This window comes from Fukomys damarensis, unplaced genomic scaffold, assembly GCF_012274545.1.
Source record: "Fukomys damarensis isolate Sample0158 unplaced genomic scaffold, DMR_v1.0_HiC HiC_scaffold_17, whole genome shotgun sequence".
NCBI lineage: Eukaryota > Metazoa > Chordata > Mammalia > Rodentia > Bathyergidae > Fukomys > Fukomys damarensis.
In genome coordinates this window covers 2,252,817-2,261,074 of record NW_022900929.1, presented here as the reverse complement: position 1 = coordinate 2,261,074, position 8,258 = coordinate 2,252,817, and the positions used below count along the sequence as shown (strand labels likewise).

Below are 8,258 nucleotides of genomic sequence, written 5' to 3'. Positions count from 1 at the left end.
TCGCGCGTCAGCAGAGCGCCGGCTGCCGGCGGAAGGAGTGCACGGATTGGCTGAGCGAGCGGCGGCGCAGGGCGAGGCAAGGCCTCTTCCGCCCGGCCCTCCAGGCAATAAACTGTGCGACGGCCTCCGCCGAAGTTCCCATTTCAAGCCCGCGGGCTGCGGGCCGCCGAAATACCCGCCCCCAGAGAGCAACAGTCTCGGTGCAAACCTTTTCCCAACCGTGCGCTTCTTCCTGCGCGAATGCGCTGCGCAACCCTCGGCTTTGAGGTCCGCGGGACCTAGCCGCTGTCCATCAGGCTGCACGCAGTGTTCCGGGAAGGGGAGCGTCTTAAACCTGGTTCTGGAGAGGCTGCAGTATTTGAGGGCAAGTGGACCGGCTATTGCATTCCTAGTGTCATACTTCTGATCACTTAGGTCGTTGACCACGAGGTCCAATAGAACTGGTTCATCCTCATCTCTCCCCTCCATACCTCTGCCTCCTGCCTCCTGCATCTCTTGTCTGCTTTGATTAAGGATATGGCGCCGACCTGAGTCTCCCTCTGCATTTTTCCTTCCCTAGACAATCCAGCCTCTTATCCGAACTCATATCCTACTGCCAGATTCCAGGGGATGTGGTCCTGACCCCAAATTATCCTTCACTCTCTCCAAGCTCATTCTGACAATCTCTCTTTCTCTCTGTGATACTCTGATTCTTTCATGCTCTGGGTAAGATGATCTTTCGGAACCATAGGTCAGAGACTTCCTCCACCCAAATATAAGTGTAAACTCCTTAGTCTGACATTGAAAGGCCCAAGTTTCCTTTTTTCTTCTAGGTGTTCCAGCCATAAACAGACTTTCCTACAAATCCTAGAACCATGCCCCACCGAATTCTTACACGTGCTGATAGAAAGTCTATCCATTCCTCTTCCCACACAGCCCGTTGTGAGGCCCCAATCATTACTTCCTCTATAGACTGCTTTTAGAATATCAATTGTGTACTTGAAGAAGGAGCACTCTGAGGAAACAAAAGAGCGAGAAGCTAATTCCAGTCCTCTAGTATTCAGTGTCCACTTTCAGGATTAACATCACAACTTTCTTCTTGATAATGTTTATGGAATTTTACCTTCACAGCCGTTCCAACATTAAGAGATTTTTGAGAAGAGATCAACTATGGGAATGGACCCAGTAACTCCTTCCCTTTTCCAAACAACTCTCAGACGATCAAGTCCAAATGCTAAAGAACCTTGATATTCACCTGAACTTTGTGATATTTCAAAATGCTTCCTTTGGAAGTCACATTAGAAGTTTGGCTTTTAATTTCATTTTACATTTCACAGTCTACTGATAGATTGCCCCTTCCATCATCCCCTTAAACACCTTATCAGGGTGCCTGAGCAGTTTGGGTAAGAAAAAAAATTTTAATCATCCCTTGGAATTTTCACACAGGCTCTTAGAGAGGAAGTTGCACTTCCCCACTCTACCTTCTCCATGACCTCAAAGCAAACAGAAGAAATCTTTTTCTTAGGGCCACTTTAGCAAACTGACAAGAATGGAGAAGTTATAAAGAATATAAAATCCCTGCCTTCCAATGGATGGATCTTTGGTTGAGACAGTTGGCAAACTCGTCCCAGAAACCTGCTATCTTCCAGAGAAGAGCTTAATCCAAAGTAACTTTTGTTTGGAGAAAATTTCGCTTTGCTTCTGTTCTTACAAGCTGTGTGACCTACAGAAGTCACTCAGCCTGTCTCCTTTACCAACAATGTCATGCGCAAGTGTCCCCAAGCCCTCCCAGGTAATCAGAGTAACAGATGTCAAAGATGGATGAATTAGTTTTTCTGAGGACCTGCAGTGGGTGCTGTTAACTCCCTACCCAGATCCTTTCTGCTGGATGACTGGTCCATCCCCCCACACACACCTGCTGTGAGTTATAGCCACTAATAACCCACAGCAGGCCCTTTCTCTCAAGGGCTGTTCTTAGCTAAAGGGAACCTAATTTCCCACTGAGACCATACTCTTGCTTGACTCTTCACTGCCCCTGCCTCTCATTACCTTCTTACCCAGAACTCTCTCACAGTATATATGATGAACACCCGATTCTGCCACAATCCCTACTTCTGGGAAGACTGGCTTAACACAGTACCAGGAATGGTTCTTAGGAAAATATAAACATTAGATTCCAAGTAATAAATGGATACTAATAGTTGCTCCCACTTGAGGGGAACTATGGTCAGATGTGGGTAAAAAGGGGTGTGGTGGCCTATTAAGTCTCTCTAACGTTTGAAGATGAGGGGAGAACTAGTTATTAGAAATGTGAGATTGGGTACTTGTGCCTTTTTAAAAAGGGAAAAATGATAAGCTTCAGGTGATTAGTCATTAGTATAAAGCAAAGTGTGAAAGCAAGAGACCCTTGTACTCTACCTAACTGTTGTCACCTATAGACACAGGGCAGGCATCCCTGAGGACTAGGCTTGGGACTTATTTCAAAAGGAGCAGAACTTTAGGAATGATTGAATTCTTAGCCACAATCACTCTCCAACATGCCAGGGCTCTGGTAAGGAAGAGGAGACCCAAGACTTAACAATGAGAATCTAATATCAGTGAGACTTCAGCCACTCCCACTTGTTAGAGAATATGGCCACCACCCCAAAGGCTATGCATACAGCTTAGATGAGGCAGGTACTCTACAAGACAGTATATTCTCTGCCTCCATATGGCTCCTGGCTACCAGATCATTCACTAACACCAGGTCCCAGTATGACCTGACGAAATTTCAGGACTGCTAGGGGGAGGAATGAAACTATAAATTGAAGCAGCTACAGAATTAAGCTCATAAATACCAGCAGGAACTGCAAATAAGCCTGGGAATGGATCCCAAGAAGGCTAGAAGACTGGCAGAGATAGGGGAATAAATAAGGGTTGGTAGGAATATGGGCATTGTTCCATATTACACATATAACACTTCTGTCAAAGGTCCTAGTTCTGATGCACCATTGCAAAAGTGCCTGTTCTATGAAGCTGAGATGCCATGACTTTGTTGGTAGATAGTGGCAGAAGGCAACAGTGGGCTCAGAAGTGGACATGCTAAAAACAAGTGCTACCAGCTGACTCTTCCTTGACAAGGTCTGGGAGATACTTTATCATGACCACAGGGTGGGGACGGGGAGCAGAGTGAAGGCAGTACCAGCTTTGTTGAGAAACAGTGACTTGTGGTTGTGGCTGTCATCTGTGGGTCAGGGCTGAGACTAGGGGATGCCATTGTAGAAGTAGGCTCTCGTGTGGCAAGCAGGATGATAGGATCCCAGAGAAACAGAAGCCAGGTGGCAGCATTTACTCAGCAGAAGCAAAGTGAGCATGCTTGTTGCTAGGGCATCGGTGACACTAGTACCTGACTTTCAAGTGTCCACAGAGATGGCTACTACAACGTGGGGATGGTAGGCAGTCAACAAAGGCACAATACCTAGGTAATTGAAGGATGCATATCTTCCTATATAAAATTTGGATGCACAGTAGATAAATTAGATCAACTGTTCAAGTGGAAAGGAGCAGTCACCTGCCAAGTTTTCCCAAACTGAGTCAGTTCTCAGGTCCAAACGCCCATTCAGCAAAGGAAAAGCCAGATCTGTGCCACATATTAACCATAGTGATTGTCCAAATTTTTCCCAAAAGAACTCTGGCCATTTAATTTACTGGGTAACCATACACTAGGAAAAGGTACTACTCTGGTATCTCTAGGATTTTGGTTACAGTGTCCATTCATGTAGACAGATGAAGATCTTAAGCACCTCCAGGGCCCCCTTTATTGCTAGGGGTCAGGTGATACACTGAGTCCACTGGGTCATTATCTGGTTCCCAAATGCAGTATTCAAATAGTCATACTTAGGAGTTGCCAAAAAATATACATTGGTTCCCTGACTCAGAGAACAAGAGCTATTGAAGTAGGGAAAGGCAAGTGGAAGCCCCTGAACAGCTCTCTCTGTCAAAGAGAGTAACACTTGGGTGAAGAGCAGAGAATAGTGCTACCCTCAGAGTTGTACAGGATGCAAGGCTGGGAATTTCTACTATTTTTTTTTTTTTTTTTTTTTTTTTTTGGTAACAAAGATCAAACTCAGGACCTTGCGCTTGCTTGTGAGGCTGGTGGCAGCACCACTGAGCTAAATCCCTATTTTCATATTTAATCACCAGTGTGGCCACTGCAAACACTGGATGGATCAAGGAGGGTGACAATGAATTTATGCAGACATAATGAAGGCCTACCTTAATCTGCCACTACCCTTTCCATCCATTTATGATCTGTAACCACAACCAGGCCCTTTACCTCTTGTAGATTTTACTCATAATCACTATGAACAAAGAAGAAATAATAGAAATGCCTAAAATAGATTAGACACAAAACATATCCCAAAGAAGTACCTATCACATTTTACCACAAAAAAAGGCAAGGGAGGCAAGGAGGGAGAAAGGGAAGAGTACCTTCCTTGCACTCTTTAAGAGTGCTCAGATGACACTATCAGGAGACTTGTCCCTGCAGACCACTTGGGGAGACAGTCTTCAGAGGGTGCTGTTTATAAACAGACTAGGTATAAAACCAGGCTGGCTTTTATGAGTTGGATTCTTCAAGTCTTGCTTTAGACTGCAAAGAAATAAAAGGCTATTTTAATTTTTCAGAGCAAATAATAATAATTAACATCCTTCCCCGCAAACCAACAGAAGATACTAAAGCCTGAAAGTTTTCCAGGCAGGTTACATTTGTCTTTTGAGGAGCACGGTCTCTTGAAAGGAGCCTGAAGCTGTACAATACCTGCTCCAAATCTAAGACCCCTAGCTGCTCCTTAAGGATTCCAAAATATTAACTTGCATCTCAGAATGTGCCATGTATTGGAAATGCTGTACCTATTTTCCAGAGACTACTTTTGGGAATCCAGAGCTATGCATAATTGGTTATCCACAATGTCACCATGTTTCACGCAAGGAAATAAAAGCAGGGCCCAGTGGGTGGACTTAACTTGAAGTAAATGGCGTTCAGGAAAAGTTTTGCAAATGAAGTGACACGTGAGATGGGGCCTCTTCAAGATTAAGTAGTATCCTCCCCCCGCAGGCAAATAAAGGCTGCCAGCATTTCAGGACCAAATGACAACTGGAAGCAAAGTGTGTCTTTCAGAATTCCATTGCCCTTGGATTTTGTGAGATGTGCAGAAATGAAGATTAATAATTCAATGATAACAAGGACAGGGTTCAGCAGATAGTGTGATTCAGTACATTTAGGGTTGCAAAGGAAAAATAGATGTAAGTCTGGCTAGCTGAACTTATATAAGGAAAAAATATCACTTCCTAATATAAGTAATAGAAATCTATTCCTGATCAATTCACAAACAAGAATGTGTGCTATCTTAAACAATGATTAAATGCAGTACTGAAAGTTTTTCTACTGGCACATGACCATCAAACCAAGCTGTTTTTACCTGAAAGACAAATTACCTTTATTTGCATGTTATACATGTATCTGTGCAAAAGAACATGAGCACTTCACATGTGCTTACCTGAGGCACTAAATTTTAAATATTATATATTATAGGAAAATGGTTGTTTAAAGGAGATTAAAAACTCAATTTAATATAAATATACTTAATGCCACTGAACTGTATATTTTTAAATGGTTAAGATATCAGATCCTGTACGTATCACCACAATAACGAATCCTGGTGCTGGGGGTTTAACTCAGTGGTTCTGCCACTTGCTTCACAAGCGCAGGGACCTAAGTTCAATCCCCGGTACCAAAAAAACAAAACAACAACAACAAAAAAAAAGCCAGGGAGGCTGAGACATTAGGATCAAAATTTTGAGCTACGGATGTAGCTCAGTGATGCCTGCCTCCTAAGCACAAGGTCCTGAGTTCAATCCCTGGTAAAAAAAAAAAAAAAAGGATCAAAACTTTGACCTTACACTGGGCAACTTAATAACTTAAGAAACTATCTCAAAATATACATACATGTATATGTACATATAAAATATACACAGTGTTCCCCAGTACCGAAAATAAATATTCACATACTACCAATATCTATAAAAAACAATGAAAATAATCTTAATCATAGGTGCAGAGAGGGGAGACAAAAACAGCAGAGGGAGGAGAGAATAATGGTCTGAAGTATGTAATGGGAGAACTGTGTCCTAACACAGGATCACATCAGAGAATGTGACTTTATTTTGACCCAGGGACCTTACAGAGGTAACCAAGTTAGTCTTTAGGGTGAGTTCTAATTCAATGACTGGTGTCTCCAAGGGAAAGGGGAATTTGGACACATGACCACAGGGACAAGTCCACATGAAGGTCAAGGAAGAAATCAAGGCATCTACAAGCCTGCATGTGTATTTTTATGTTCTGTATTTTATGTTTTTTAGACATCTTGTGCAGCATGTTGGCTTGGGAGAAATTCCCTATGTATAGCTGAGTTTTCTGGATAGCAAACGGCTGATCCAAACACATGAATTTCCTAAAAAACAAAACAAAATTAAAAAACCCAACCAACCCAAGAAATGATCTCAATCACTTACTTATCTAGATATTTCTCCTGCCCTAAACCATTCAGGCCCAAGTGCAAACATCTAGAGGCCTCCCAATAACCAAAGCCCAGTGAAATTATTGCAATCCGCCATTTTTAGCTGTTACTCTGATCTGGCTTGCTTTTTCTTCACAAACCCAATAAAAGCTGTCATTCAGATTTCCCCTCAGTCTCATCTGCTGTGTGACCCAAACCAGATGCTTGTGCTTGGGTCTACCTGGCAAGGGCAACCTCTTGCTTGAGACCTGGTGTTACATGACTTCTTCCTCCCAATGCTCATTGTTGCCCCATCTTTGGAACACAAACTCCTAACATCCTATCTTTACATCTACCCTCTTAGAACGCTACAGATATTCATAGACTTGAGCTGGGAGAAAACAGGGTGGCAAGCCTAGTGTCTCACTCACCTTAAGGAGTTGGTGACAAAAACTGCACACTCAAAAGAATTTTACTAAAGTAGGGAGATTCAAGGGGTGAAGGCCAATGAGGGGCCCTTCCCACCAGGATCAGAGATCTTCAGATCCCACTGATATTGATCAGTCGTGGTGGCAGCAAAAATTCCTAGGAGCAAAGATGAGGTATTGTTATTAGGAAAGGATATTTATGCCAGCTAACACTTGAGAGATGACTATGTCCCAGGAATCTCTTCTCAATGTTTTAGACATGCCCTTTTACTATTCTCCACAGGCCTATGGAGTGGATGCCATTATTTCATTTTACAGGCTAGAGGTGAGGTACAATGTTCTTGATCAAAACATTGTGGATGAATGGAAGGATTTTCTAAGCAAATGGGCTTGGCCCTGACTCATGGTAAAGGAGAAGGGTGCATGCAGTTCTGGATGCCAGAAGCCCTCAGGTGCTATAGAAGGAAATGGCAGGACATGGGTCCAGCTTACTTCAGAAGCTGAGAAATGAAAAGTTGTCAGTGAGACACAGTTGGTTCTGCTGCCTTCTGGTGAAAACTATGGTTTGGCTAGTGGAGGATATTGTGATCTGTAAAGAGGACCTAATTCAAGTATAAGTTACTTATAATTTCTTTCTTTTGAAACACTTCCACTTCCATTCACCCAGGTTCTTCCCCCATTTGATCATACTTCCTCTTGGCTCTCCCTTGCATGGGCAACTTCCTCTCTGAGACCTGGAAGTAGATAAATGTCTTCTAAGCCCCCACTTTTGTCCCCTCGTAGGCATGCAAACTCTCTTTCTATCTCCAACAGGTATACTGTAGAACACTGCAAGTTTCATGGACTGGGGTGGTGAAAAAACAGAAGAAAAGCTAAGCCAAGTGTCTCACTTGCCTGAAGGAGTTGGTGACAAAAACTGCACCCTTGTGGGCTGGGGATTTAGTTCAGTGGCACCGCGCCTGACTTGCAAGTGCAAGGTCCTGAGTTCAATCTCTGGTACCCTCCCAAAAAATTGCACCCTCAGAAGGACCTCCACAAACAGGGAGATATAAGAGGTGAAGCCTCTTGGGGTTCTTGCCCAGCAACAGGATCAGAGACCCTCTGACCTAGGATGGATGTTGATCAGTGGTACTGGCAGGAATCAACCTCCTAGGAGCAAAAATTAAGTGCTATCATTAGGAAAGGATATTTAGGCCAGGTAACGTGAATGATGACTATGACTCAGGCATCTCTCAATGTTTCAGACATGTCCTTTAGTATTCTCCACAGGACTATGGAGTCATGCCACCGCTACTTCCATTTTACAAGCTAGAGG

The 8,258-nt window shown here is 43.4% G+C and overlaps 1 protein-coding gene across 1 annotated transcript in view; it reads right to left on the bottom strand.

Annotated features, from left to right (window-relative positions):
- Usp42 (ubiquitin specific peptidase 42) overlaps positions 1-8,258 on the bottom strand; it is a 45,388-nt gene that overhangs the window by 33,834 nt on the left and 3,296 nt on the right. The window contains exons 2-3 of the mRNA XM_010642762.2: positions 6,947-7,100; positions 4,450-4,609 (exon numbers count right to left, since the gene is read on the bottom strand). The gene's annotated coding sequence lies outside the window, so the exon portion shown is untranslated. The remainder of the gene's footprint in view (positions 1-4,449; positions 4,610-6,946; positions 7,101-8,258) is intronic.